Source organism: Trachypithecus francoisi, unplaced genomic scaffold (assembly GCF_009764315.1).
Source record: "Trachypithecus francoisi isolate TF-2019V2 unplaced genomic scaffold, Tfra_2.0 Lachesis_group12, whole genome shotgun sequence".
NCBI classification, from domain to species: Eukaryota; Metazoa; Chordata; class Mammalia; order Primates; family Cercopithecidae; genus Trachypithecus; species Trachypithecus francoisi.
The window spans coordinates 73,551,894-73,576,414 of record NW_022681457.1 but is presented as its reverse complement, the minus strand read 5'-3'; the positions used below and the strand labels follow the sequence as shown (position 1 = coordinate 73,576,414).

Here is a 24,521-nt window from a genome sequence, read left to right as displayed (position 1 = left end):
TAGTTTTTTATATCTTTTAGTAGAGACAGGGTTTCACCGGGTTAGCCAGGATGGTCTCGATCTCCTGACCTTGTGATCCGCCCGTCTCGGCCTCCCAAAGTGCTGGGATTACAGGCTTGAGCCACCGCGCCCGGCCTCCGAATTGTTTAACAAAGCATTTTATCCTATGAAACTCATGTAAACTATAGAATTAACATATAATATTACACTAACTTATAATTTTACATGTTAATGTAAAATTTTACATGACTTTTAATTTTACATATTAACGTAAGTGTAAGTTATAAATATATAATTATATATAATTTTATATAAGCTATGTTTGGTTATAAATATATATAATTTTACATGAACAAGTCTGCATGTAGAATTATAAATTTAAGATATACATATTTTATATAATTATAAAAATTAAATTATAAATACACATTATTCTGCAATTTTTCTAGAAAATATCTGTGACAATCAGCTGCTCCCACAGACGTTACTGGGTTTTGCAAATATAAACATTCTAAATAATGTAATTTCCTCTCAGAGAAATAACATGCAGAGGATTTTGTTTTGAAAACTCCTTAAATGTGATAACTATAAAGAATACATCACTATTACTATTAGATTTAGTGCCGGGCGCAGTGGCTCACGCCTGTAATCCCAGCACCTTGGGAGGCCGAGACGGGTGGATCACGAGGTCAGGAGATCAAGACCATCCTGGCTAACACGGTGAAACCTCGTCTCTACTAAAAAAATACAAAAAAACTAGCCGGGCATGGGGGCAGGCGCCTCTAGTCCCAGCTACTCGGGAGGCTGAGGCAGGAGAATGGCGTGAACCCAGAAGGTGGAGCTTGCAGTGAACTGAGATCACGCCACTGCACTCCAGCCTGGGCGACAGAGCGAGACTCCATCTCAAAAAAAAAAAGATTTAGTAATAACTCTTTCAAAATTGTAACAATAAAAGTATCCAAATCAGATTCAAATTTAACTCCGACCAATCCATCAGATGGTGTTCTTTCTACACTAACACTGGAAGCTGAATATATGTTTCCAGTATTCACTATCGAATTATAAACACCTAAGATCAATGTTTGTGACAAAAACACAAGGGGGAATATATCCAACTTAGCTGTGCTACTAGGCACACCTATGACCTCAGGTATTGCTTTTTTTGATGTGATTGGAGCACAAAGAATTCTACTGCAAGAAGCAGAGAAGTTTTATTCATAAAAATAAATATATATTTATTATATTTCTTACCCTGCTGCTTGCTTAATGACTGCATTTTTTATTGGCAACTGTGCAAGAAACGCAGAAAAAAAGGAGTTCATTTCATTTCTACTATTATTTGTATAAACAAGAAAAAAAATCAAGCTACTGCCTACTTATGAGATGCATTTGCTTGCGTTAGTTTATAATGGTGACACCAACACCAAGCAAATGACTACTATCAAATGGTCACGCACTCCAAGATCACATACTCTCGCTAAAAATTCACAATATTTGTTTGATATGCAAAGAAGTCTGGTATTAATAGACTTTAGTCTTGTTTCATATTTATAAATTACTATTTCTCCAGGTGCTTTATTCAACCAGAATTTCATAAGGCCATGATCACTAATAATAGCCTGACAAGAGAAAAAAATGTCAGTAAATGAAAGTAATAAAGAAAGGGCCGGCCGGGCGCGGTGGCTCAAGCCTGTAATCCCAGCACTTTGGGAGGCCGAGACGGGTGGATCACGAGGTCAGGAGATCGAGACCATCCTGGCTAAAACGGTGAAACCCCGTCTCTACTAAAAACTACAAAAAAAAAAAAAACTAGCCGGGCGACGTGGCGGGCGCCTGTAGTCCCAGCTAATTGGGAGGCTGAGGCAGGAGAATGGCGTAAACCCGGGAGGCGGAGCTTGCAGTGAGCTGAGATCCGGCCATTGCACTCCAGCCTGGGCGGCAGAGCGAGACTCCGTCTCAAAAAAAAAAAAAAAAAAAAAAAAAAAAAAAAAAAAAAAGAAAGGGCCTATATACTGTTGATTGGATTTTGCTAATTCCAACATTTTATGCTTTCACAGGAAGCAAGAGTGAGGAGTTCTACACAAGGAGACTTATGACCTGTCAGGTCCTTATAATACCTATTTCAAGATGGCTACAAACCTGTTTAACCTTCAATACCAGAAAATAGTTTGACAAAAACTAGTAATTGAAAAAGGAGAGAGAAAAATATCTGGATATGCCACACTGAAAACAAATACATTACAAATCAGATCCCACTACAGCCATCCCAAGATACTTGAAAAAGAATAAAAGAAAAAGAATTTCAAAAAGCTAAGGCTTTTCAAATTTAATCAACTTCCAAACATACAAAGCCTAGTTTCTGACTCCCTATACTTCAATACTATGAACAAACCCATTCCTCAAAGCCATAGCATAATATCTCTGTATATCTAACTGATGTTCAATAAGGGACAAGGCAATTTAATAAGGAAGGAATAATCTTTTCAAAATTGGTGCTAAAACAACTGAATATCCATTTGGCAGAAAAAATAAAAAAACTTCAAACCTACACTCACACCATACACAAAAATTACCTCAAAATGTATCATATACCTTAACATAAAAGCTAAAAACTGTAAAATTTCTAGAAGAAAACATAGGAAAAAATCTTTATGGCCTTGGTTAAGGAAAGGATTTCCCACAGAGGACAAGAAAGTATAAATAATAATTCATAGGTTGAATTTTATTCAAATTATAACCTTTGACTGTCAAAAGACCCCACTAAGAAAATGAAATGGCCAGCCACATACCAGAAATGTGTTTATTCTACAAATACATGACAAAAGACTAGTATCCACAATATATGAAGAACTTCTATAACTCAGTAAGAAGAAGAAAATCTAAATATTTTACAAAATCTACAAAAGATTTTAATAGATACTTCACCAAAGGAAAAAAAATAGATGGCCAGTAAGAATACAGGAAGATTTATAAGGAATCTTCCTGTGACAATGGAAATGTTCTATACACTGCTAAAGGTATTAAATACACAGATGTATAGAACTGTCAAAAAACATCTAACTATATACTTTAGATTTATGTATTTCACTTTTTATAAACATTATAACTAATAAAAGTATTCCATAATGACCAGTGTTAGCAAAAACCACACTGTTATCTATATATTGGTATACTTCTCAGGCACAATCAGGCAATTCATATCAAATTTGACCAAGCAATTTCACTTTTAGGAATTTATCCCAAGAAAATTGTCAGACAAGTAAATATAAGGGTATTTACTGCATCACTGTTTTACTTATGGTAGAGAAAATTACAGAGCCTACATTTATATTAATAGATTAAATAAATTATAACATCTCCTATAATGAAATACAACTCAGTCAAGAAAAAAATGATCAAATGGGTTACTGAAGTTAAGACTGGTACTGATGCCACATATTACTGAGACGGGAAGTCCATCAGGACCCAGTCCCTTCACACATGAATGCTATTATTTGATAAAAATAGCTAACAGTGAACACAAACTGTAAGAGTGGTAACAGTAACCTTACATTCCAACAATAGCACTACTATGGCCAAAGATCCGGCGCAGCAATGGCTCCACTACAGCACTAAGAACAAGATTTAGGGAAGGTGGGCAAGATGGCCGAATGGGAACAGCTCCAGTCTCCAACTCTCAGCGCGAGCGACACAGAAGACCGGTGATTTCTGCATTTTCAACTGAGGTACTGGGGTCATCTCACTAGGGAGTGCCGGACAATCGGTGCTGGTCAGCTGCTGCAGCCCAATCAGTGAGAGCTGAAGCAGGGTGAGGCATCGCCTCACACAACACCTGGAAAATCGGGTAACTCCCACCCCAATACTGCGCTTTAAGCAAACGGGCACACCAGGAGAATATATCCCACACCTGGCCGGGAGGGTCCCACGCCCACGGAGTCTCCCTCATTGCTAACACAGCAGTCTGCGATCTAACTGAAACGGCAGCAGCGAGGCTGGGGGAGGGGCGCCCGCCATTGCTGAGGCTTAAGTAGGTAAACAAAGCCGCTGGGAAGCTCGAACTGGGTGGAGCTCATAGCAGCTCAAGGAAACCTGCCTGTCTCTGTAGACTCCACCTCTGGGGACAGGGCACAGATAAAAAACAACAACAAAAAAGCAGCCGAACCTCTGCAGATGCAAACGACTCTGTCTGACAGCTTTGAAGAGAGCAGTGGATCTCCCAACACGGAGGTTGAGATCTGAGAAGGGACAGACTGCCTGCTCAAGCTGGTCCCTGACCCCTGAGTAGCCTAACTGGGAGACATCCCTCACCAGGGGCAGTCTGACACCCCATACCTCACAGGGTGGAGTACACCCCTGAGAGGAAGCTTCCAAAGTAAGAATCAGACAGGTACACTCGCTGTTCAGCAATATTCTGTCTTCCGCAACCTCTGCTGCTGATACCCAGGCAAACAGGGTCTGGAGTTTTCCCTCAAGCAATCTCCAACAGACCTATAGCTGAGGGTCCTGACTGTCAGAAGGAAAACTATCAAACAGGAAGGACACCTATACCAAAACCCCATCAGTACGTCACCATCATCAAAGACCAGAAACAGATAAAACCACAAAGATGGGGAAAAAGCAGGGCAGAAAAGCTGGAAATTCAAAAAATAAGAGCGCATCTCCCCCTGCAAAGGAACGCAGCCCATCGCCAGCAACGGACCAAAGCTGGTCAAAGAATGACTTTGACGAGATGAGAGAAGAAGACTTCAGTCCATCAAACTTCTCAGAGCTAAAGGAGGAATTACGTACCCAGCGCAAAGAAACTAAAAATCTTGAAAAAAAAGTGGAAGAATTGACAGCTAGACTAATTAATGCAGAGAAGGTCATAAACGAAACGACAGAGATGAAAACCATGACACGAGAAATATGTGACAAATGCACAAGCTTCAGTAACCGACTCGATCAACTGGAAGAAAGAGTATCAGCGATTGAGGATCAAATGAATGAAATGAAGCGAGAAGAGAAACCAAAAGAAAAAAGAAGAAAAAGAAATGAACAAAGCCTGCAAGAAGTATGGGATTATGTAAAAAGACCAAATCTACGTCTGATTGGGGTGCCTGAAAGTGAGGGGGAAAATGGAACCAAGTTGGAAAACACTCTTCAGGATATCATCCAGGAGAACTTCCCCAACCTAGTAGGGCAGGCCAACATTCAAATTCAGGAGATACAGAGAACGCCACAAAGATACTCCTCCAGAAGAGCAACTCCAAGACACATAATTGCCAGATTCACCAAAGCTGAAATGAAGGAAAAAATCTTAAGGGCAGCCAGAGAGAAAGGTCGGGTTACCCACAAAGGGAAGCCCATCAGACTAACAGCAGATCTCTCGGCAGAAACTCTACAAGCCAGAAGAGAGTGGGGGCCAATATTCAACGTTCTTAAAGAAAAGAATTTTCAACCCAGAATTTCATATCCAGCCAAACTAAGTTTCATAAGTGAAGGAGAAATAAAATCCTTTACAGATAAGCAAATGCTTAGAGATTTTGTCACCACCAGGCCTGCTTTACAAGAGACCCTGAAGGAAGCACTAAACATGGAAAGGAACAACCGGTACCAGCCATTGCAAAAACACGCCAAAATGTAAAGACCATCGAGGCTAGGAAGAAACTGCATCAACTAACGAGCAAAATAACCAGTTAATATTATAATGGCAGGATCAAGTTCACACATAACAATATTAACCTTAAATGTAAATGGACTAAATGCTCCAATTAAAAGACACAGACTGGCAAACTGGATAAAGAGTCAAGACCCATCAGTCTGCTGTATTCAGGAGACCCATCTCACATGCAGAGACATACATAGGCTCAAAATAAAGGGATGGAGGAAGATCTACCAAGCAAATGGAGAACAAAAAAAAGCAGGGGTTGCAATCCTATACTCTGATAAAACACACTTTAAACCATCAAAGATCAAAAGAGACAAAGAAGGCCATTACATAATGATAAAGGGATCAATTCAACAGGAAGAGCTAACTATCCTAAATATATATGCACCCAATACAGGAGCACCCAGATTCATAAAGCAAGTCCTTAGAGACTTACAAAGAGACTTAGACTCCCATACAATAATAATGGGAGACTTCAACACTCCACTGTCAACATTAGACAGATCAACGAGACAGAAAGTTAACAAGGATATCCAGGAATTGAACTCATCTCTGCACCAAGCGGACCTAATAGACATCTATAGAACTCTCCACCCCAAATCAACAGAATATACATTCTTCTCAGCACCACATCACACTTATTCCAAAATTGACCACATAATTGGAAGTAAAGCACTCCTCAGCAAATACAAAAGAACAGAAATTATAACAAACTGTCTCTCAGACCACAGTGCAATCAAACTAGAACTCAGGACTAAGAAACTCAATCAAAACCGCTCAACTACATGGAAACTGAACAACCTGCTCCTGAATGACTACTGGGTACATAATGAAATGAAAGCAGAAATAAAGATGTTCTTTGAAACCAATGAGAACAAAGATACAACATACCAGAATCTCTGGGACACATTTAAAGCAGTGTGTAGAGGGAAATTTATAGCACTAAATGCCCACAAGAGAAAGCAGGAAAGATCTAAAGTTGACACTCTAACATCACAATTAAAAGAACTAGAGAGGCAAGAGCAAACACATTCAAAAGCTAGCAGAAGGCAAGAAATAACTAAGATCAGAGCAGAACTGAAGGAGATAGAGACACAAAAAACTCTCCAAAAACATCAATGAATCCAGGAGTTGGTTTTTTGAAAAGATCAACAAAATTGACAGACCGCTAGCAAGACTAATAAAGAAGAAAAGAGAGAGGAATCAAATAGATGCAATAAAAAATGATAAAGGCGTTATCACCACCTACCCCACAGAAATACAAACTACCATCAGAGAATACTATAAACACCTCTACGCAAATCAACTAGAAAATCTAGAAGAAATGGATAATTTCCTGGACACTTACACTCTTCCAAGACTACACCAGGAAGAAGTTGAACCCCTGAATAGACCAATAGCAGGCTCTGAAATTGAGGCAATAATTAATAGCCTACCAACCAAAAAGTCCAGGACCAGATAGATTCACAGCTGAATTCTACCAGAGGTACAAGGAGGAGCTGATACCATTCCTTCTGAAACTATTCCAATCAATAGAAAAAGAGGGAATCCTCCCTAACTCTTTTTATGAGGCCAACATCATCCTGATACCAAAGCCTGGCAGAGACACAACAAAAAAAGAGAATCTTAAACCAATATCCCTGATGAACATCGATGCAAAAATCCTCAATAAAATACTGGCAAACTGGATTCAGCAGCACATCAAAAAGCTTATCCACCATGATCAAGTGGGCTTCATCCCTGGGATGCAAGGCTGGTTCAACATTCACAAATCAATAAACGTAATCCAGCATATAAACAGAACCAAAGACAAGAACCACATGATTATCTCAATAGATGCAGAAAAGGCTTTTGACAAAATTCAACAGCCCTTCATGCTAAAAACTCTCAATAAATTCGGTATTGATGGAACGTACCTCAAAATAATAAGAGCTATTTATGACAAACCCACAGCTAATATCATACTGAATGGGCAAAAACTGGAAAAATTCCCTTTGAAAACTGGCACAAGACAGGGATGCCCTCTCTCACCACTCCTATTCAACATAGTGTTGGAAGTTCTGGCTAGGGCAATCAGGCAAGAGAAAGAAATCAAGGGTATTCAGTTAGGAAAAGAAGAAGTCAAATTGTCCCTTTTTGCAGATGACATGATTGTATATTTAGAAAACCCCATTGTCTCAGCCCAAAATCTCCTTAAGCTGATAAGCAACTTCAGCAAAGTCTCAGGATACAAAATTAATGTGCAAAAATCACAAGCATTCTTATACACCAGTAACAGACAAACGGGGAGGGATTGCACTGGGAGTTATACATGATATAAATAATGAATTGATGGGTGCTGACGAGTTGATGGGTGCAGCACACCAACATGGCACAAGTATACATATGTAACAAACCTGCACGTTATGCACATGTACCCTAGAACTTAAGGTATAATTTAAAAAATAATAATAATAAATAAATAAATAAATTGAACCGTATTAAAAAAAAAAAAGAACAAGATTTTAAAAGAAGTTTCAACAACAGCACAGGATAGTGAATGAAAAAGATCCTTGCTGATACTGATTCGTAAATCCCCTTGACAAATATATACAAAATTTTGTCTTCAACATTTATATATTTTCTCTCATCTACAGGCTTCAAAATTTTTAAGATATTTGTGACCCAAAAGAGTTTAAGATAAATTGGTATGTATGTACACATGCTTATATATAATCACAGGAAGAAAAAAAAGACTAGAAGGAAACATACCAAAATGCCAAAAGTTGTAGTGTAAGATGGTGACTTTCTCCTTTGTGTTTCCATATAGTTTTAAAGTTTTCAATAATATCCATGTATGTTCATGCATTAAAACAAAATACATAAAAAAAAAAAAATACCAGTAAACTCAGAAGAAATATAGGATAAACCAAGCCTTTTTTTTTTTTTTTTTTGTTGAGACGGAGTCTCGCTCTGTCGCCCAGGCTGGAGTGCAGTGGCCGGATCTCAGCTCACTGCAAGCTCCGCCTCCCGGGTTTACGCCATTCTCTCGCCTCAGCCTCCCAAGTAGCTGGGACTACAGGCGCCCGCCATCTCGCCCGGCTAATTTTTTGTATTTTTTTTAGTAGAGACGGGGTTTCACCGTGTTAGCCAGGATGGTCTCGATCTCCTGACCTCGTGATCCGCCCGTCTCGGCCTCCCAAAGTGCTGGGATTACAGGCTTGAGCCACCGCGCCCGGCCAAACCAAGCCTTTTTTTCCCATTTCTTTTTTTGCCTTTAGGGTTGTAGTAAAAAGGAAGATAAAGGCCTAGGCCTTTGACTAGCAAAGAAAAGAAAGATATGATGTTATCTGAAAAACATTTTGAAGTGGCCAATCTGTTAACATGGTAAGAAATGAAGATAATTGTAAAAAATAAAAAGCCAGATAGTAAAATTTTTTAATGTTATTAAGGTAAAAAGAAAAACTCAGATATGGGGCATAAAATTTTTAAGGAGATCAATTAAAATCATGGCCTGAATAAATTAATGATTCCAAAACTTCACTTTAACTATCAGTTTGTTTCCCTTCCATCAACCTTCATACCCGTTGCTAAGCAATAGCTGCCTAAGTGCTGGACTGTTATACTTCCTGACTAACTAGGAATGCTGGATCATTACGTTTCCAGACTAAGAGTTTTGGACTCTGTTACACTTCCTGACTGACCAGGAATGCAAGGGCCTCATTATACTTTCTAACTTATTTGGAATTCTGAACTTCATTTCTTCTTACTGACCAAAAATTTAAGACTCTGTTATACTGTAAGTATATTAAGAGTCATTACCATAAGCAGGAGTGTTGGATCCTCACTAACTAGGAGTACTAATCCTTTCACATTGACTAACTAAAACCAATAATTTCATTCTCATGTAAAAACTCTAGATTTTGAGTTCCTAGGTGGATGCAGCCCAAATGGTGAAAGGGAGGTAGGTAGATACCAAGAAAAAGAGCCAAGAGTCTGGGTAATTACTTCCCTGAATCAATAATTAGTTTTTAGCTTGTCATTTGAGGTCTATATTAAGAGAACACCATTTTGTAATCCAAACCAGTATAATTTTAGATCATTCTTAAGCATGTATTTTAATATTACATGCATTACTGAAAAAAATCATTTTTGGATTATGAATTATCAAACTAAAATATTCTTGCCACACACAAAATTCTTGTCTACAAAGTCCTATAAAACCAGACCCCTACCTCTGCTTAGTCTTCTCCTCTAAGCACACTCCTTTGCTCACTATACTCTAGCCACATTAGATTTCTACCTCTTTCTCCAACACGTCTGCTCTCACCTCAGGGCCTTTGTGTTTGCTTTTCCTTCTGTTTTCACAGTGCTTTTTCCTCAGATCATCACCTGGCTGGCTCCTCATTCTCACATTTCAGCTAAAATGCTACCCCATAAAATAACCCTACCTGACTCTACAATATAAAATAATCCCCTCTATATCTTTAGTCATGCTATTCTACTATTCTATTTGGTTTTCTTTGTGATATTTATCATATTATAAAATTACACTGTATATTTATAAATTTACTTTTGCAGATTATCTGACTCCCATCTGCTCAAGAATATAAAATCCAATAAGACTGTGGATTTTGTCTTGTTCGCTGCTACATCCCCTGTGCCTAAAACAGCGCTAGCACATAGTAAGGGACTCAACATAATATCTGAATTCATACATAAGAGAATGAGATAAACTCATTTTGGACTTACTAGCTTTATAAACTATCATGGCAGGTGACAGAAATAGAGATGTTATCGAATGCCAACTATCTTTCTCTAAAACCAAAACCTAAATGTGCTACTTCAACATTCTACTAGTGATCACAGAACTAATTTTTTTTAAATATTGAGAGCTATATGTCACATATTGATAAGACGGTTTGCCTATGGTTTCTGACCTAATTTGTTTTCTTCATTTTATGGACATATAATAGCTGTATATATTTATGGAGTACATGTGATATTTTGATACAAGCATACAATGTACAATGATAAAATCTGGGTAATTGGGATATCCATCACCTCAAACATTTATCATTTATTTGTGTTGGGGACACTCCAAATCTAGCTATTTAAATATATACAATAAATTATTATTAATTATAGTCAGTCTACCGTGCTACAGAACATCAGAACTTATTCCTTCTATCTATTTTTGTACACATAAACCAACCTCTCTTCATCCCCCACTCCCTACCACCCTTCCAGCCTCTGGTTACCACCATTCTGTTCACTACCTCAATGAGATCAACCTTTTTAAGCTCTCACATATAAGAACATGCAATATTTGTCTTTCTGTGCCTGACGTTTCATTTAACAGAATGTCCTCCAGTTCTATCCATGTTGCTGTAAATAACAGGATTTCATTCTTTTTAAGGCTGAATGATATTCCATTGTGTGTGTGTGTGTGTACTGCATTTTCTTTAATTCATTCATCCTTTGATGAACATTTAGGTTGATTCCATATCTTGGCTATTGTGAACAGTACTGCAATAAGCATAAGGGTGCAGATATCACTTCAAAATACTGATTTACCATATTTTGAATATATTCCAGCTGTGAGAACTGCTGGGTATATGGTAGCTCTTTTCATTTTTTGAGGAACCTCCATACTGTTTTCCATAATGGCTGTACTAATTTATATTCCCACCAACAGGGTATAAGTGTTCCCCTTACTCTGCATCCACCAGCATTTGTCATTTTCTGTCTCTTTTATAGTAGCCACTTTAACTAGGGTGAGATGATATCTCATTATGATTTTGGTTAGCATTTCCCTGATAATTAGTGATGCTTAGCATTTTTTCATGTATCTGTTGACCATCTGTATGTCTTCTTTTGAGAAATGTCTATTCAGATCATTTGCCCATTTTTTTAAATGATAGTATTTGTTTTTCTACAGTTGAGTTGAATTCCTTATATATTCTGGATTTTAATCCCTTGTCAGGTGAATAGTTTGCAAATATTTTCTCCCATTCTACAGGTTGTCAATTACAACTGATTTTTAAGATGCTTTGAAACAAACATGGCTACAGGGAGAAATATGTGTACATGGCAGATACTTAGATATTCACTTTTTCCTGCTAAACCTGTACATAATTCCATAAACCTTAATATACTGCTCGAGGCAGACACTATTAATGGCCTTTGCACACAGCAAAATAAAACTGAACAGAATTGGTTTAAATGTTAAAACTGTTTGTCATCTCTAGTATACTGGAATCTGAATCTAGAGCCCGAAGACCTGGGCTCCAAGTTTTTGTCCCACAGCAGTGTCAACATAATGATGGAGCCAAGAAACTGATTCAGGAAAAATGAATACAAAGAATCTGGAAGACAATGTGAAGGTGGTAGCATCAATAAATTAGAGATGCTACTGCGCTTCAAGTATTTTCCAAGTCAGGTTACAGGTATGAGATGGTGTGAGAAAAGAGGGGTGCCTGAAAATAAGATTATAAAGGAGGTGGCAGCGATTGGTAATGATAAAGTTATGGTCAAGATTATAACAGAGGGTGCCCTGAGCAAGATAAATGTTTGAAAAGCTGTGTGGAAGAAAAGGTTTTAAGTACCAAGGAACAGCGATTCCAAATAAAGGCTTAATGAAAGAAAAATAAAGGTGTAATAAAATAAAAGGCACAGAAATGTAAAATGTGGTGGGACTTCCAGCTAACTTAAGTCAACAGTGACTGCTTACTGTCATCCGATATCTCCATCTGTCTCAGTTATCAATTTATCGACTCTCAGATCCAAAAGCATCTTCCATTATGTTCTGATTTAAGAAAAAAAAGAAAAATCTCTTTAGATATCTCTCTCCTTTAAAGTAAGGATGATATTAACCTTTCTCTGTAAAAGGCACTGGAAGGACACTGCAGAAGAAAGATGTTCACCTGCAGTTTCTGGCCGCAACTTGGAAGCCAGCAGTATGAGCGTGAGGATATCCAGTATTCTCAGCCATGGGTTCAGAACACCTTCTCTCTGCAACCTTGCAGTCTTAGCCTACCAATAACCTTTGCATGGCCTTCTCAATATGCAAACAAGTGTTCAAAGGCCTCCTGTCCACCCACTAGGACTCTGACTTCCTCTGTAAAACCCTGTACATATCCTGCCTGTGGTTAGAGGGTTAGCACCAGGCTGCTGCTCCTGCAAATTGCCCATCCCCCTGTGCAGTCTGTCCATGCACAGAGGGACCCCACACTCTCTGCAAGCCCACTGTGTACCTACTCTTCTGCTTGCTGATAGGCTTCCCCACCTGCAAAGAAGATGCTAACTGCTTGTCTAGTGACTACGAACCAGGCCTAGCCTGGTGTAGCCAAACCAGTGAACATCTTTTCTATTCGGTAAGCTGAACTACATATTCAGCAAGATGTGAATCCCTTCTAAGTTTGCCCTTTCTTAGGACAATTTCTTGGGAGAAATTTCCTGGGAGAAATAAACTTCAAACGCAACCCAACTCAAAAGTATACTCAAACTCTTAGCATACATAAAGGGAGACTCATGGCCAGGCGCGGTGTCTCATGCCTGTAATCCCTGCACTTTGGAAGGTCAAGGCAGGTGGACCACCTGAGGTCAGGAGTTCGAGAACAACCTGGCCAACATGATGAAACCCCGTCTCTACTAAAAATACAAAGAATTAGCTGGGCGTGGTGGGGCACACCTGTAATCCCAGCTACTCAGGAGGCTGAGGTAGAAGAATCACTTGAACCTGGGAGACGGAGGTTTCAGTGAGCCATGACTGTGCCACTACTGCATTCCAGCCTGGGCAACAAGAACAAAACTGAGAAAGGGGAGGGGAGAGGAGGGAAGGGGAGAGGGGAGGGGGAGGGGAGAGGGAAGGGGAGAGGGGAGGGGGAGGGGGAGGGGGAGGGGAGGGGGGGAGGAGAGGAGAGGAGGGGGAGGGGGGAGGAGAGGGAAGGGGGGAGGAAAGGAGAGGAGAGGGGAGGGGAGAGGAGAGGGGAGAGGAGAGGGGGAGGGGGAGGGGAGGGGAGGGGAGCGGGGAGTGGAGGGGGAGGAGAGGAGAGGAGGGGGAGGGGGGGGGAGGGGGAGGGGAGGGGGAGGGGGAAGGGGAGGGGGAGGGGGGGGGAGGGGAGGGGGAGGGGAGGGGGAGGGGGAGGGGGAGGGGGGGGGAGGGGGAGGGGGAGGGGAGGGGGAGGGGGAGGGGGGAAGGGAGAGGAGGTGGAGGGGAGGGGAAGGGGAGGGGGAGGGAAGGAAAGGAAAGGGAAAGGAAAGGGAAAGGGAAAGGGAAAGGAAAGGGAAAAAGAAAAAGGAAAGAAAAGGAGACTCCTTTCCAGGCATAAAATCTATTTGCCTTTGTCTATACTACGCTATATACGATGTACAGCTTTCAATAAAAATTACAAAGCATACCAAAAAAAAAAAAAAAAGCACATTTGCAAGTGACAAGCTGTCATCAGAAACAGACTGAGGGGACCCGGGCTCAGGTGGCTGGAGCGTGCTTTTGCTGTCCGGGAGACGTCAGTCCTGGCCACCTCCAGGTCCCCGCGATCCCTGCCATCCTGCCCCTTCATGTCCTGGGAACCAGCTCGCTTCCGAGCCGCACTCATCAAGCCTCTGGGCATGCCCCACTATGAGCTGGCTTTAATCCTGAAAGCCATGCCACAGCCACAGACTGCTGCTGCTTTGAAACATACGATAGAGGCTCCGATGGACAGAGGAGCAACAGGAACTTGGAAAACCTGGGTGAACGAGAGCTTCCTTGTAAGATCTCCAACCACAATCACTGGCACAACAGAGGAGGGTATTTCCTGGTGGATTTTTATGCACCAACCACCACTGTTGAAAGCATGATGGAGCACTTGTCTCCAAACATAGATGTGATTAGACCAAACATTGTCAAACATCTTCTGAAACAGGAACTAAAGGAATGTGAAGGGATTGTCTCAATCCCACTTAAAGGAAATTTACACTCCACAAAGAAGAGGAAGAAGTAAGAAGATTCACCAGGGATTAGCCTTATATTTAATCCCTTCATATTTGAGCTGCATGGATGAGAAGAAATAGTTTGCAAGCCTGGCCTTTATATAAGAGTGTATTGCAGGTGCTGTTTGATTTTTCTAAGATATTTTTAGCCCTTGATCCCCTTTGCTGCGAGAGGTGAGGAACTGCTCACTGACAGCTTCTCTGTAATTTGTGGCACCAGCGGATCATTCCTGATGTTGTTTTCATTAGTGTCATTTCTTTGTCAGTGAGGACTTTTCCCCTTACAACAGTAACACCATTTTGAAGAAAAAAACTTGTAATACCACCCGGGATTGTGAGCTAGTCATTCAGACTGTATAACCATGCAGAAATAAAAATTGAAGACTAATGTATTAATTATATGGGCAATTTTTGCTTTGAATAATAAACTTGATTTTAGAAATTAAAAAAAAACTGAGATAGGACGCAGATGTTAAACAGGAAATTTTAGATGACTATGATTAATATGTTAAAGGCTCAAATAGAAAAAACAGACAACACCTAAGACCAGATGGGTAATTACAGCAAAGAAAGATAAACTATGCTTGAAATTTTAAAAAAATACTGTAACAGAGATGAAGAATGTCCACAACAGGCTCATCAGTAGAACTGACACAGTCAAGGAAAGAATAAGTGAAATTGAAGATAGATCTATAGAAATTACTAGAGCTACAAAAATTACTCAAACTGAAACACAATGAAGAGAACAAACAAAAGCTGTAGAACAAAAAACAAACTATTTAATATATGCATAGTCAGAATCTTAGGAGAGAGAAAGAAAAGAAAAAAAACCCATGAATTTTCAAAACCAACTAGAGGGAGCTGGTGGGCTCACAACATTGTGAATACACTAAATATCCCTGAATTGTATGTTTTAAAATGGTTAACTGTATATTATATAAATTTCTCCTCAATTAAAAAGAAAAATATTTCAAAATCACAGATCCAAGAGCACCAACAGCACCCAAGGCTATAAGGCTTAGAAACACACATACACACACACACACACACGCCTCTAGGCATATCATATTCAAACTATGAAAAACAAACACAAGGAAAAGTCTTTAAAAAGGCTGTTAACAAAGAATTCCATATCCAGTGAAAGCATCTTTCAAAAATGAAGAAATAAACACTTCCCCAAACAAAAACCTGAGAATTTATTGCCAACAAATGTACTCTACAAGAAATGCTAAAGTAGTTCACCCAGAAAGAATAGTATGCCAGACAAAAACTTAAACTTATACCAAAAAAATAATTTTAAAAAACCACTGGAAATAAAACAAATGATAATAAAATTAAATTAAATTAACTTTCCCCCTGTATTTAATTGCTTGAATAGATAACTGACTACTAGAAGTAAAAACAGTAGCAAAATATTCTGTTTACAGCATATGCAAAAGTAAATTGCATGACAAAAATACCAAAAAAGTGCGAGAAGAATTGGAAATACAATGCTGTATAGGGCTGTTAAATGAAGCAGTATTACTACCTAACTGTAGATTCTGTCTGATTATATTGTAAAACCCAGGATAACTACTAAAAATAATTTTAAGAGGTACAATTATGACAATGGAGAATAAAAAATTCACTGGCAAAAGTTTAATATGAAACAGGATATTTGCATAGTCTCAAAATATTTCCCACAAGATACTTACTAATTACAAAGGGAAGCATGGTAACTCTCCATTGGAGAAAACTGGGAGACACTATCGTAACCACATGTCAAAGTTAATAGCACCAGTAATAACATATACTGATATCATGTACCTCCTGTTACACTGAGAAAAATACAAAATCACACCTGTGATACTCTTTCCAAAAATGCATAAACTCACTCTCTCATGAAAAACACATCAGACAAACTCAAACTGAGGAACATGCTCCAAAATACCTGATCAGTAATCTCTCAAAGTGTCAAGGTCATGGAACAAGGAATGGCTGAAGAACTAGCACAGGTTGGAAGAGGCTACACAGACGTGAAAACTAAATGCACTGTGGACATTAAATGTGATATTGAACAAGAAAAAGCACATTAGTAGAAAATCTAGTAATAGTCAAATAAAGTCAGTAGTTTAGTTAATAATATTGTACTAGGGCAGACACGGTGGCTCACGCCTCTAATCCCAGAACTTTGGGAGGCCGAGGCAGGCAGACCACGAGGTCAGGACTTTGAGACCAGCCTGGCCAATAATGGTGAAACCCCACCTCTACTAAAAATACAAAAAAAAAAAAAAAAATTAGCCAGGATTGGTGGCACATGCCTGTAATCTCAGTTACTCAGGAGGCTGAGACAGGAGAATCGCTTGAACCCGGGAAGCGGAGGTTGCAGTGAGCCAAGATCACACCACTGCACCACAGCCTGGGCAACAGAGTGAGACTCCGTCTCAAAAAAAGAAAAAATTAAAGAAAAGAAAAGAAAATTACCAATAGCACTATGCCAATTGTTGTGTGCTGTATTTATAAGATGTTAATATCAGCAGAAGTTTGAAAAAGGGTATTGAGAGCTCTATACTATTTTGCAATTTTTCTGTAGTTCTTTACATTTTTAGATATCCTTGCATTCTAAACACACTGCTATCACTCATTATACATTTTAAAATATTCATCCTCTGTGCAGTAAATAAATTACTAAGAAAAAAATAAGTCCAAAAATTCAAGCATAGAACTTGTGAGAGTGCTACTGGACTTGCCATACTCCTAAAATATAGACTATATTTTAGTCTATACAGACTATATAGACTATAGTCTACTTTATAGAATGACTGACTATATAGACTACTAACCTCTAGAACTATACGTCAGTTTTGGCATACGTAAAACATAATAAATATCCTTGTAAAAAAAAAAAAAAAAGAGTCAAAATGCCAACATGTTGGTAACAACATAGCATTATATTAGAGCTACTTAAATACCTTCAAAGACATCTACACAGCCGCTAGTCATGGCTTTATTAAAGGTATCATATAGGTATCATATAATGCTTTTCCCCAGCTATATCTATGAATCAAAGTGTACATTTATCAATACAGCTCTTCCTTACACACCCTAGCTGGAAATCATTTAAATCCTTTCAACAATACACATTCTCTTTAAATGTAGAATTGTGTGTGTGTGCATGCGCACAGGCACGTGAACTTGGGTGAGGGAAAGAAGCAACAAAATAGCGTCAGGTGTCCCCACTGAGAGAATAGTCTGTTAAGGAATAAAAGGGATAAGACTTCAGGTCAGCTTTCAAGGAAAGATGAAATTTGGACAGTTCCTGAAGGGTTAGGAGCTATGAAAAAAAAAAATTGAATGGTTAACAAGAAATAGAGAAAAACATCCAAGGGAGACCTATAATAGCAAAAACTTAAGAGGCAGAAATACATATTGCATATCTGAGAATATAGGCTAACTAGCTGGATTACAAAGCTATACATACTTCAGGAGTTATGGAAACTCATGCATGATGAAGACGAGCGGATAAATGCTAGAGCTTTCAACATTAAGCTAAAGAGGAAAGCTCAAATTCAGTAACAGAGGCCTTTAAAGAACAATTCCACTATTCAGTTTCCTGTAACTAAAGCAGATGTATGTACACAAAGATTAATCTTAGAATGCCTTGGAATCTGAAGAATTATATTTACCACATAGATAAATTTTAAACTTGGCTCTTTAAGATATAGAACGAGTATGTGTTGGAGAGACATTGAGTACATGCACAAGAGATAAAGAAGTATTTAGATGAGTGTAATATAAAAATACAAAATATTTAAAAATAACTAAAGCATCAAATTAAATGAAATCCAAAAACAGATTATTAAAAGATAAAAAAGTGAGAACCTGGCAGGTAAAATCCAAAAACAGATTATTAAAAGATAAAAAAGTGAGAACCTGGCAGGTATAAGTAGGAAATAGAAATTTTGTACATGAACACTTTAATATTTTACTTAAAGATATAGAAGTATAACTAGAAATTTTAAGAAATTATATTACCATTAAATAGCAAATTTTTAAAAAAACTGACAGTATGAACAGGAATTTTAACTGCCATATTATTTTTTCTTTTCCAAGTACACACTGATTTATGTCAGCTGATTCTTGAAACAAGCAGGAAGAACTGCTAAGTCATCCATCAGATTTACAGGTGTGCTAAACCACTGACTTTGCTACAATGATATTTGGTTTAAACTTCCAGTAATAGAAATAAATTAAATCAAGCTAACTTGTAGGTTAGTAAGCTTTAAAAAATATCAAGTACACAGCGCATCTGATTGATATGAACAATCCTAAAAATGGAGCAATTTACATTTTTCTTTTTCTTTTTTTTTTTGAGACAGAGTCTCACTCTGTCACCCAGGCTGTCTTGCAATGGTGCGATCTCAGCTCACTACAATCTCTGCTTTCCAGGTTCAAGCGATCCTATCTCAGCCTCCTGAGTAGCTGGGACCACAGGCATGTGCCACCACGTGGGGCTGATTTTCGTATTTTTTGGTAGAGACGAGGTTTTGCCACGTTGACCAGGCTGCTCTCAAACTAAGTGACCCACTCGCATTGGCTTCCCAAAGTGCTGGGCCTATAGGTATGAGCCACTGTACTGAGTCTAAATTTTTATTTTCTTTTAAATGTCCAAGTCGTAAGTAGCATATGCTACTTCTTTCAGAATTAGCATAAAGCCTTTAAATTGGTTTTCCAGCTGTGAGCTGAATCCCTATTTCATTTAGTTTATTTTATAAAACATACATTTATACTGTCAATTTACATAAGTAATACTAGCTATCAAAAAACAGTAAATATCAGCCACGTTTCCAAACTGCATCCAACCATGAGCACCAGCATGTTCTGCTAGATGATTAACATGACACATTTTTACTGGGTCCTAAAGCCTCTGAACTGTCGTCTACCATAGATTTTATAAAGCAGATGTTTCTTTCATGCAATAAAGTAATTCTAGAACTAGATTATATTTATAGGAAAAGTGATACAACAGGTAGAGCAAGATCCAATGTAGAAATAAGCAGAAGGTAAAACTGCAATCAAGAAAAATTGTGAACCTCAAAAGGTTTCAATTTGATCAGGTAAACTCATGTGAGTTTAGTAAACCGAGAATTTCATGTTTCTAAAAACTGAGATGTTCCTCGGAAAGGTAAAAAAAAAAAAAAAAAATTCTTTCATACCTATTTAATTATAGTTTGGCAGTGTTTTATCACCCTAAGTTTTCTCCTGAGAATCAAAACTGATAAAAACTTTCAAATAGGTTAGGCTACATAATGAGCTGTCCTTATAGTAGAATGGCACAACCAAATATAAACAGGAAAGAAAAAAAGATTCGTATGACATGCTTAGAAAAAAACTGCAAAGAAAAGATTCATGAAAAGTATTTCTCAAAAAAGTCACAATAGGTAGAGATCATGTAATTTTACTAGTTAGATATTAAAACTAGCCCTTTCTTATTCCTTGGGTGTCTGGGTTATGCTGCTCTTTCCTCAAACCTTATGTTTGCCAGACAAGGAAAAGTAATATCATCAAGAGTCAGAAGTCTTAACAGCAAAGACGTTCAAATATCCAAATGAGAAAGAACAGACCTAAAAATAAGCTTGCTAATAATAAACTCAGTCAGTCAAGTATTCATTAGGCAATTACTATGTGTCACAGACAAAATTAATAAGAAACACAATTCCCTTCCTCTAGAACTGAGAATCTATGTGACAACAAAGCAGAAACGTATTTAGAGTAAAGCACCACTATGTGATTACAGCCAAAGCTCAACATGACATTATTTATAAGTGGTAGGAAGAAAAAAACTAGTACAGAGAAGAATAGCATACTAGGTAGGGAAAATGTGATAAGTAATCTTAAAATGTGGTTTACCGCTATGACAATTCCTCATGAACTGACAGGCCTGGGTTCAAAACTCTATCCCTTAACAGCTATGTGAGCTTGGACAGTTTACTTAACTTCGCTAGCCCTCAGTTTCTCATCTATATAATAAAACTAACATTTACCTATTTACTTTTGGGGACTGCTGTGAGGATTAAGTGAAATAATGTAAGTGTATCACTTGACATGATGCCTAACACAAAATAAACCCTCAATTAAAGAAGAGACAATAGAAGATGGAATGGTTGTCAGGTTAAAAACAGACAAATTGAAAAATTTTGTAAATAATGGGTTGTAGCAAAGAAGCAGAAATTGATATGATGAGCTATTGGTTCACAGTAACTTATCTTTTGTTTTAGCAAGCATCTGTGCAAATATAAACCAGTGTCTGATGGCCACTGACGAAGGGCAGTGCTCCATGCTTGGCTGCTTTCAGATGAGGACAGAGACTTATTATTATCAATAGTTTATTCATTCATAAAACTGCAGGTGTCCATAACACTGTATAAAGTAGAAAAGCAGTGTACATCTGAGGACCTCTACAGCCACATCCTGAGCAGAGTAGCGGAAGAAACTGTTACATGAAATTTTAGGGCAATCATTAAGATATGCTTCTTCAAAAGTGAAAATTGGAGGAAATTTCTCAAAGTACCTCAATAGATCTTAAAATAAGGCAGATTATGTGCAGTACAATTGTCCCTAGTTTTGACTCTTCAGTGTATATGACTGTACTATAAGCTTCTATTAGCACAAAATTACCTTCGAGGACTAAAAATTCAATGACAATATAGAAATACATATGCAGATTTTTACTCTCGTAGGTTGAAACATAGTTAAAGATCAATATAAGCACTCTGAATAGAGTCTTTCTTCAGTAAAACAGCAATGTCAGCACAGGCGGCAAACTACAGCAGAAACTGAGTGCAAAGTTCAAAAATCATTTCCTAGGAGCATCAAGTACTTAAAATGTAGTATGGCTAGGTTAATGTTTACTTTCACTTTATTTCACTTAACGTTGGGTTATCAAGTATATGTCAGATAGCTTTCCCTGGATCTGCTAGAGATTATCGGAAATTTTAATTTATTGAAGGAGTTTCATATCTAGAGATCCTGTGTAAAATAACTGGCAGAGCATCTTCTCCTGCCATCATCTACACTGTAAAGTTGTTAAAATAATTTTTAATAGTATGTGTACAAATGTTTCAAACTTATGAAGATCTATTAAAAATCTGTACTACTATTTATAATTGACTGCTATTCATTGAATTTTAACAAAAAATTAGGACATAATAGATCTTTCAGAAATACTTCATATATCATGGAAGCTTGAGTATAATCTAGTGTACAAATCCTTTATTTTATATGAGGAGTTCAGAAGTTAGAGAGAAGTAACTTGGCCAAGGCCACATTCAATAAATTACTAAGAGGTCTGAAAAGCCAGGGCTCTTCATTCAATTAATGCAGGGTGTTTACCACTATATCTAACATTTTGATTAGTCAAAATTACACAAGCAATATAAATTTTTATTCTCCCCTGGCCCAAATTCTTCTATAGTGAAAACAGAAAGTGAGATATGGGTCAATTCTGGGGCCCAGATTAGAATTTATAATGTCCATGTAGCACACTTCCACAGAAAAAGATAGCCCTTTGGTAAAAGATTCTAACTCACTGTCACTAGTTCTTCCTTATGTACTTACCTTTCTGGATATAAATGGAAAATACTCATCTCAAGGGAGGAATCTCAACTGTAATGACATTCATCTTCTCTTAACTCTAAGCGCAGGACATGTGAAAAATGGTAACAGTCAGAGGGAGATAACTTTGGGAGAGACCTACAGGGTTCCTGTCAAGTAAAACAGTAAGCTGAGACATTTCCTAAAAGTATTAGTACATGTTACTTTGTTTTCAGAATTTTGATATATATAATCTAACCTGCAGTTACCCCAAAATAAGTAGAGCCAACTGTGGAGTACTTAAAACACAGAGTTTGGAATACCTCTTTTGCAGACAGCAGCCCACATAACAAAAATAACGTGCCAGGTTTGGGAAGGTGACTAATAATCAGAACTCCTAGGACTGGGCTCTATATTCATATAGAATAACTGTTGTGTGTTTAGATCTACAAAATAACTAAAATATTTGCAATCACCATTTTCTTAGCAAGTTACTTTGAGCATCCCTAATCCAAAAATCCAAAATCCAAAGTGCTCCAAAATCCTAAATCTTTTGAGTGCCAACATGATGTTTGAAAGGAAATGCTCAATGGAACATTATGGATGAGGTTTGAAAGGAAATGCTGGATACAACATTTTCGATTTTAGATTTTTGGATTAGCGATACTAATATTCAACAGTATAATGTATACTTAAATTTTCAGATTTACCAAAATCTGAAAAAATCCGAAATCTGGACATTCTTTTGGTCCCAAGCATTTCAGGTAAGGAATACTCGACCTGTGTAATACACACGGATCAGAGACCTTGTGTCTTATTGATTTCTCAGCACAATTCTCAAAGTTAGAGACTATATCTTGTTATATTTTTCAAGCCCCCAATGTATCTAGCAAAAATCTGGATGCACTGTAAGCACTCAATGCTCACTGAATGCATTTTTTGATTAGATTTTTTTAAGTTCATCACAATTCCAGACTGTAGTGCCTAACTCAGATGCCTTTACATTTCCCTAGCAAAAATGCGCACAAAAACACTGGAGGAGAGAAGTCCAAGTGATATGTGCAGGAAATATAAAATACAGACATGTCCCAGGTTAAAACTCAATTAATGCAAACTGTTCTGTAAACCCCAGAAAATGCAGATCAGTGACAGTCATAATTTAGAAACACAAAATATAATGCACAGGCAAAATATAGAGGACATCACGTAAAGTTCCATGATGCTACTAAAAAGTTTAAACTAGTGATGGGTTATTCAAAATATTTAAGTTTCATTTTTAAAAAACAACAAAGTGAATGCTGTATGAAAACAGGAGAAATGATAAAATGTAAACACGAGATAGTCAAAAAGCACAATAAATCTTTACTGTGAATAAAAGTGAATTACTTATGAAGAAAAGCCAGCTGGGAGATAGATATATCTCAAAAGAAAATCAAAATTAAAGGTTCTGAAAGCCGGGCGCGGTGGCTCAAGCCTGTAATCCCAGCACTTTGGGAGGCCGAGACGGGCGGATCACGAGGTCAGGAGATCCAGACCATCCTGGCTAACACAGTGAAACCCCGTCTCTACTAAAAAAATACAAACATCTAGCCGGGCGAGGTGGCGGGCGCCTGTAGTCCCAGCTACTGGGGAGGCTGAGGCAGGAGAATGGCGGGAACCCGGGAGGCGGAGCTTGCAGTGAGCTGAGATCCGGCCACTGCACTTCAGCTCCGGCGATAGAGCGAGACTCCGTCTCAAAAAAAAAAAATAAAATAAAGGTTCTGAAAGACAGCCTGATGTTTTTGCTTGGGCCTGATAGTGTATGATTGCATTTCTGCACAAATATAACACCAGTGTTTTAAACCCAAGTGTCGTTACAATATTTTCCAAAACAAAATAACTCAGAAATAGTGAAAGAGTACCTTACCATTCAATTATTCAACATTATCTGGGAAAATTCTCCTTTTACAATATTCTGCATAGGCTATACTGATAAAATATTCACTACCAGTAAGTGTTTTAACCTTGAAAATTAATGGACACGAACCAATAGGAAGTAGATAAGAAAAGAACATACATCCGTCCCCAAAACTGGTAATTCCCCCATTAAAGACTTGTACTCCCGGCCCACCATCACCCTTTCCTCTATTCCACATCCCTCTTACAAGTACCATGCAAGAGGGGGTTGGAGGAATTTTTAACCACCCCAATAATTTCCATCAGCCTCTCTAATAGATACTCCCAAAATACACAACTAAATAAAGCAAAGCACTTGTTATTGCAAAAGAAGACTAAAGACGAGAAACTTGGGAGCATCGTTTCAATTAAGCTGCTGCCCTTTCTCCCTTCCTCTACCTGGCAATCATTG

At 38.1% G+C, this 24,521-nt stretch overlaps 1 protein-coding gene and 1 pseudogene across 4 annotated transcripts in view; one reads left to right on the top strand and one right to left on the bottom strand.

Moving 5' to 3' along the window:
• The window catches only part of FAF1 (Fas associated factor 1), a 534,320-nt gene that overhangs the window by 391,308 nt on the left and 118,491 nt on the right, over nt 1–24,521 (bottom strand). The window lies entirely within an intron of this gene.
• On the top strand, nt 8,970–14,613 carry LOC117091338 (annotated as a pseudogene).